The sequence below is a fragment of the Saccopteryx leptura genome, chromosome 3, assembly GCF_036850995.1.
Source record: "Saccopteryx leptura isolate mSacLep1 chromosome 3, mSacLep1_pri_phased_curated, whole genome shotgun sequence".
In the NCBI taxonomy this organism is placed as follows: domain Eukaryota; kingdom Metazoa; phylum Chordata; class Mammalia; order Chiroptera; family Emballonuridae; genus Saccopteryx; species Saccopteryx leptura.
In genome coordinates, this window is record NC_089505.1 from 139,534,262 (window position 1) to 139,542,368 (window position 8,107).

Sequence of the window (8,107 nt, forward strand, 5' to 3'; positions counted from 1 at the left end):
ACGTTTCTGCAACATCATCTGTACAGAGAGTACATCTGGCAAGAATGAAGATGGAGACTAACGTGATTAAACCTGTTAGGAAGCCCTCTCTCCGAGGTAAACTGGAGATTCAGATGTGGATGTTATGTTTCTAAACACCATTCTCTGAAAGGATTTTGGCAACAGTATATTAAGCAACTACTATATGTAATTGTAGTTACTATAGTTTCACTATATGTCTGTCATTTGTCACATTTTGCATCTAATACTCTTCACTTTTTATTTACTTCCTATTAGCAATAGAATACAAAACAAACAGGTTACCAAATACTGAGCTCATGAGCAACAATGAGTAAAATAGAAGTTCATAAGCTCTGTGTGTGGGCTGATGCAGGGATGCTGCAGTGCTTGAAGTACATCAGGTTTACTATGTTTATCACAGTACAAAGCAAACATTTTGCCAACTCTTTGTTTTCCTCTTAGGTTCTGGATTATTGAAGGTATAGTAAATAAATATTGGATAACTGGTGGTTTTATACATACATATATAGACATTTTATAGAAATTCCCACATAAAAGTATATTTTATATCTATCTATCTATCTATCTATCTATCTATCTATCTATCCACATATATGATATATGGTAAGATTTTCTACCAGAATGCAACAGTGAGACATATTTGATTACAAATGCAACAGTGAGGAATATTTGATTACATTTAAATAAATAAAATTGGTTACAATTACAGTACAGCATCTGGACTTGACTTTTTATCTCTGATTACTCATCTTAAATAAAAATAAAAGTTAAAGTTGGCCATTCATTGGGCCTTTTAATTCATGTCTTCCATCCTACTCTATACTTCATCCAAATTAACCACCATTTAAATACCCATTTCCAAATTGTTTTTCTGTAATCCCAATTTCAGATGAACCTCTTAGCCCTCATCACTTGTGAGTTCAGTTTTAGGGGTGAGAGAGAACATACATTTTTTAAAATTGTCCAAATGCCAATGCAATAGCCAAATTTATACTTGGTCTATCCTTCATTTCATCATCAGTAAAAACAGTATGGCACTAAGAGGGATTTGAATCCTGGCTCTGCTACCTTTCAGTCAACACAACCTTTCTGCAATTCTCTTAATTTCATTGTATCTAAAATGAGGTTAATGCCCTGGCTGGATAGTATCCTGAAGCATAAAGGTTGCTAGTTTGATCCTAGCTCAGGGCACATACAGAAACAGATGTTCCTGCTACTTCCTTCCTTCCTTCCTTCCTTCCTTCCTTCCTTCCTTCCTTCCTTCCTTCCTTCCTTCCTTCCTTCCTTCCTTCCTTCCTTCCTTCCTTCCTTCCTTCCTTCCTTCCTTCCTTCCTTCCTTCCTTCCTCCCTTCCTTCCTTCTTTTACAGAGACAGAGAGTGAGTCAGAGAGAGGGATAGACAGGGACAGATAGACAGGAATGGAGAGAAATGAGAAGCATTAATCATTAGTTTTTTTTGTTTTGTTTTGTTTTTGTATTTTTCTGAAGCTGGAAACGGGGAGAGACAGACAGACTCCCGCATGCGCCCGACAGGGATCCACCTGGCATGCCCACCAGGGGCGACGCTCTGCCCACCAGGGGGCGATGCTTTGCCCCTCCGGGGCATCGCTCTGCCGCGCCCAGAGCCACTCTAGCGCCTGGGGCAGAGGCCAAGGAGCCATCCCCAGCGCCCGGGCCATCTTTTGCTCCAATGGAGCCTTGGCTGCGGGAGGGGAAGAGAGAGACAGAGAGGAAGGAGGGGGGATGGAGAAGCAAATGGGCGCTTCTCCTATGTGCCCTGGCCAGGAATCGAACCCCGTCCCCCGCACGCCAGGCCGACGGTCTACCGCTGAGCCAACCGGCCAGGGCCAATCATTAGTTTTTCATTGCGCTTTGCAACACCTTAGTTGTTCATTGATTGCTTTCTCATATGTGCCTTGACCGCGGGCCTTCAGCAGACTGAGTAACTAACCCCTTGCTGGAGCCAGCGACCTTGAGTTCAAGCTGGTGGGATTTTTGCTCAAACCAGATGAGCCCATGCTCAAGCTGGCGACCTTGGGGTCTCGAAACTGGGTCCTCTGCATCCCAGTCCGACACTCTATCCACTGTGCCACTGCCTGGTCAGGCCCTGCTTCTTTCTTGTTCTCTCTTTTCCTCTCTGAAATTAGTAAAATAAACATTAAAAAAATAAAATAAAGTGAAGTTAATACTACTAACTTAGAGGAATTGCTGTGAGGGTTAAAATACTTGATATCTATAAAATGCTCAGCATACTGCCTGACACCTAGTACTGTGTGAAAGATAATAGCTTTCATTGTTATTTTTATTACTATGAGATTCTACTGACCATGCCTCCAAAGGAAAATGTAGAAAACAACCTGCAAGGTAGAGGACTGAGAGGAGCATTTTATAAAAGCATAGAGTTTTTTCCCGTAGTCTTGATGTTTGTTTTAAAAAATCTTAAAAATTTGTCAGTGGTAACATAGTTTATTTTGAGGCCTGTCCTGTGGATAATACAAATTTTCCTATGAGGACTATTCCAGGCTTCTTTTTCTGTAAGAACAAGTTACCTTATGCTTCTTAAATTTCTGGGTTTTTTTTTTTTTTTTTTTGGTAGAGTTTGTTTTCCCTAATGTACTGTGGGTTTTCTCAACTTTTCCCTCTCAATCCTAGTAGTTTCAGTCTGGGCTGTAGCAGGAACGGTATTTAGAGGAAAGAGACATGAAAAATCACTGTTCTTCATAATGAACACTGTGTGTTAAGACCCCCGGATAATTCTACAGTTATTGACAACCCTTCTTAGACATTTTATGGAAAATGGCCTATCTTGTGTTTTTTTTTTGTTTGTTTGTTTTTTATCTTTGGGTCTAAGAAAAAGTTCTTACTAGCCAACTCTATGCTGAAGTGCTTGTATTTTGGTCTTCACCCTCTTGGGTGACTTGTAGAAGTATTTTCCTAACTCCTTCCTGAATGAGTTTCCTCAGACTTAAACTAAGAATTGGAAAGTACTTAAATCCAGAAATGTAAATAATATTTGAGTTCATGCAACATTGGATCAATCTTATGGGGAGGATGAGGAGTCCAGATGCCTGTTGATTTTTAAAAATATGGTTAGAACACTATTTGGAAAGCAGGGTATTGAACAGACCCAATGACCACAGATTTATGACTCTAAGGTAAAACACTGTTGGCTGAGCAACATACAGTTATACATATTCTGGTATAATGTGCTTCTGTTTATTTACCTAAAATAAGTCCTTGTTGCTGGCAGCGAGATTGGCTTGGCCTTAAAATTTTACTGCTGGCCCTGACCCGTTGGCTCAGTGGTAGAGCATTGCCCTGGCATGTGGATGTCTCGGGTTCAATTCTTGGTCAGGGCACATAAGAGAAGCGCCCATGTCCTTCTCCATTCCTGCCTCTCCCCCTTCTCTCTCTCTCTCTTCCCTTCTCATAGTCATGGCTCCATTGGTTTAAGCACATCACCCCAGACACTGAGGATGCTCCACATCAGGTGCTAAAAATAGCTTGGTTGCGAGCATGGCCCCAGATGGGCAAAGCATCAGGTCCAGATGGGGGACCTGGCCGGGGCAACATGCAGGAGTCTGTCTATCTCTCCTCTTCTCACTTGGAAAAGAAGAAAAAAAAATATTTTTTACTGCTGCTAGTTCAGATGTGAAGTGATTCATGTTTGTCATAAACTTAAAATCTCTTTATGGTAAATGGCATAGGCAATTGTTTTCCAATACACACAGAATTTATCAAGGGGGTCCAAGAACTCTAAGAAAAGGCTCCATTTCCAGCTAATAGGTCTTTTTATTTGTGCTTAGAATCTAACATTTAGAAAAATCTCAAATATTCATGTTACTCTGAAAAAAGAAATGAGATTTTTTAGTGAATATCTTGCTAAGTAACTCACTAATGCTAAGTACCTGACTGTTAAGCTAACCAAATATCATCATTTACCATTGCTTTAGTTTAAGATTTCAAAGAAAGATGTGGTCAGATTTATCAATGTGATTCACTCTCTGCCATTTTCTCTGTTGGGAAAGAGCCTCTTTCTCCTATGATTGACTGCTTAGGGGTACCTCAGGATATCTCTGGTGTAAAGAACAAACATCCTTTTTAGCAAATAGCCAAATTACAGTAGGAAGTATATAGATTATCTTGCTTATTTAACTATCCATCAGAGAAGACATGAAAACACTGTGAGATGGGAACATTAAGTTTCGATTTACCAGTATCCCTGCCTTTTAGAAGGTATCTGTTAGGAGCACTTAGAGTAAAATGGAATGCTTCTGAAACTGTGAGATGAACTATAGGGCAGCATTTCTATTTAATTAGCTGTTTTTCTCCTTGTATTTTGTGCTGGGTTTTCCTAGCTTCAGTGGTTATGCTGCCCTTTCCATGGGGAAACACCCTTTTACTTCTAACATCCCATATGACAAAATTCACCCATCTTTCAAAGCTCACTTTAACAGCCATTTTCTCCAGAGTTTTCCTGATCTCCATCCTCCTTTTTCTTCAGCAGATCCTTGGCATTTGTTTTTCAGCATTATCCCTTACTATCTAGCTACCCAGGCTCTGTCTCTAAACATTCTGAATTGCTTGCCTAATAACCTAGAAACGGAGCTAGAGATGCCCAGAGCAGTTGTGAGCAATTGCTACAGTATTTTATTATTTCCGGTATGCTTTTGTACCCTGCCAAGTCTTCTTGCACACTGCTAGTTATTTAGTTCTTTTTTTTTATTTAATTTTTTATTTTTTAGCAAGAGTGAGAGTGGGGGGGGGGGACAGAGAGGGGCAGACAGATAGGCAGAGAGAGAGATGAGAAGCATCAATTCTTTGTTGCAGCTCCTTAGGTGTTCAATGATTGCTTTCTCATTTGTGCCTTGACTGGGGGGCTACTGCAGACCGAGTGACTCCTTGCTCAAGCCAGTAACCTTGGGCTTCAAGCCAGTGACCATGGGGTCATGTCTATGATCACATGCTTAAGCCAGCGACCCCATGCTCAAGCCAGATGATTCCACGCTCAAGCTGGTGACCTGGGGGTTTTGAATCTGTGTCCTCAGCATCCCAGGGCGACACTGTATCCACTGTGCCACTGTCTGGTCAGGCCTGTCAGTTCTTTCTCCATCTTTGTCCTCTTCTCTCTGCACCTCTATACCAATTCTAGTTTGTTTTTTTTATATTTCTTTTTATTCTCTTAGCATTTGATGATTGATTTTCCAAAGTATATTTTAAACTAACTGGCATTTTTTTCTTTAAATTTTTTCTAAAGTAGATATTTTTTGGTAAAGTCTTGATTTTGCTCCATTCTCTTCAGACTCAATCTTGTGTGGGACCAAATCAATGCTCGTCTTCCCTTGTCTCTTCCCTCAAGGCGCTGTAGAGGGGGGTGCATGTGGGTGAGTGGAGGTTGGGTGGGGTCATGGTCAATCAATTACACTGGGGAACAAAATTTTTGTTGCATCCACAAACACTTGCTCTTACCTAATTCGAGTGTGCTGATCTCAAATCTGACATTAGTTTTTCTCTGTAAGCTACAGTTTTTTTTTGCAATTCAAAATTTTAGGTTTTCATCTTATTGTAAAATTTTGAACATTTAGTTTAACATAATGAAGTAGAATGTCTTCTTGGGCATCATCTTTGTGAAAATATAATTTATATAATGCAGTAAATACACTAAAAGATATGATTGCATCAGAATTTGTCTACAATTTCAAAATAGAACATATTAAAACACTTATTTTAATATTTTAATCATAAAATTTGCACAAAACTTACTTAAATTCTGTTCAGGCAAAAATTTACGTTTATAGCTCCTGAGTTTGTGTACTTGTTGAGGACAATCTTCTTTGATGCTCTAGCAGTAGTCTGCTCATCACTAAGAGCTCCAAGATTTTCGGGAAACTTATCAAGGTGACTGTTCAGGAAGTGAATCTTTTTTTTTTTGTTTTTTGTTTTTTGTATTTTTCTGAAGCTGGAAACAGGGAGAGACAGTCACACAGACTCCCGCATGCGTCCGACTGGGATCCACCCGGCACGCCCACCAGGGGCGACGCTCTGCCGCGACCAGAGCCACTCTAGCGCCTGGGGCAGAGGCCAAGGAGCCATCCCCAGCGCCCGGGCCATCCTTGCTCCAATGGAGCCTTGGCTGCGGGAGGGGAAGAGAAAGACAGAGAGGAAGGAGGGGGTGGGGGTGGAGAAGCAAATGGGCGCTTCTCCTATGTGCCCTGGCGGGGAATCGAACCCGGGTCCCCCCGCACGACAGGCCGACGCTCTACCGCTGAGCTAACCGGCCAGGGCCCAGGAAGTGAATCTTAACGCTCATGTTACATCCAATGTCGCGGAAAGCCAACAGTATCCTTTGAACCAGAAGTTCATAGTTTTCTGCTTTATTGTTGCCAAGGAAGTTCTTTGTAACTGCCACAAAAGACGGCCATGCTGCTTTCTCCTCCTTATTCATCTTCCTGGCAAATTCTTCGTTACACATGAGGGTTCGAATTTGAGGTCCATCTAATGCACCTACTTTTATCTTCTCGAAAGACAAGGCAGGAAAAGCAGAAATAATATGTTTAAAACTTTCACTTTCTCTATTCAAAGCCTGAAAAAACTGCTTCATTAAGCCAAGTTTGATGTGAAGTGGGGGAAAAATGATCCTGTCTCGATTAACTACAGGTTCATTCACAATATTTTGCATCCCTACTTCCAGAGCTTCACGTTTCGGCACTTCTTCTGTGTGCAGTGTTTCTCCCGAGCTCAGCTGTCCCACGAACACAGAAAGCAAGGATATTTTGTGAAACCTCTCTGTTGTCCTAGCAGGAAATTTACCATTTTAAGGTCCACACAAATGATCCATTTATGTTCCTCATACTTCAGAAAGTCGAGGACAATTTTTATGTCATTCTTACTAAGTCATTCAATTCAGGTTGGCTAAACTGCTGAGGGGTTAAGACTGCTTGGTATCAGAAGAAGACCCTTCAGATTCTATAACCATTTCCTCATGCATCTTAGCAAAATATACTTGATCACCATGTTCACTTTATTTGTCCTTAGAAGAAATAAAACCATTGAAAACTGGAACTGGGAGTGTCTCAGAGTGTGGGATAGGTTGTATTGCTGAAGGAATATTAGGATATGTGATCATTTGCCACTTTTTCTTGCCGATGCCCTTTGTATGGATCAGACAGAAATAACAGTCACTCCTGTGGTCCTTAGGTTCATGCCAAACCATGGGAATACCAAAAGGCATTCCTTTGTGTTTTCCTTTTGTCCAGTCACAAAGCATTTCCTCACAATTATGACACAGAATATGAGGAGCCCAATTCTTGTCTTGATCGTCAAGGGGAACTTGAAAATAGGCAATATATGCACGTGTCACAAATGATGAAATATTGCGCCTTGGATGTTGAAGTGTTTAACAGCCACATATATAACAGAAGGTGTCAGGACTATTCTTATATTTACGCCTACTCAAAGAAGCCATGATTCAATCTTAAAACAAAATAAGAGGGTGTTTTTATCAGATAATAATTTTTTACATTTAAAAACAACTACAATTATGTAAAAGTGATGTTTGTAAAGCATTAATTGCCTTGTGGTTATGTTCAATCCAAGAGTCGTTGCCCTATAACTCCAATTTAAAAAACAATGCATGCCGTTAACTGTAACAAAAAGAAATTAAAGTTGCATAAAAACTAGAACATGCAGCAAAAAATAGATTTCAGATTTGGAATCGGTGATGCAGAAATATATAGAAAAATTTCTAAAACTTCATGCAATAGAAAATGAAAAAAAAAGTTTTCCAGTGTTATCTTTGTTTACATTTCCCCCTTTAAAATTATTTATTTATTTAATTAATTTATTTTAGTGAGAGGCAGAGACAGAGGGACAGACAGGGACAGACAGACAGGAAGGGAGAGAGAAGAGGAGCATCAGCCCATAGTTGCAGCACCTTAGTTGTTCATTGACTGCTTTCTCATATGTGCTTTGACCAGGGGGCTCCAGCAGAACCAGTGACCCCTTGCTCAAGCCAGTGACATTGGGGTTTTGAACCTAGGTCCTCAGCATCCCAGGCCAATGCTCTATTCACTGTATCACCGCCTGGT

At 40.5% G+C, this 8,107-nt stretch overlaps 1 non-coding gene across 1 annotated transcript; it reads right to left on the bottom strand.

The window, feature by feature from the left end:
• Nucleotides 1-6,228: 6,228 nt before the first annotated feature.
• TRNAD-GUC (transfer RNA aspartic acid (anticodon GUC)) lies at nt 6,229-6,305 on the bottom strand. Its single transcript has one exon. It is a non-coding gene; the product is annotated as a tRNA-Asp (tRNA).
• Between the last annotated feature and the right edge of the window lie 1,802 nt (nt 6,306-8,107).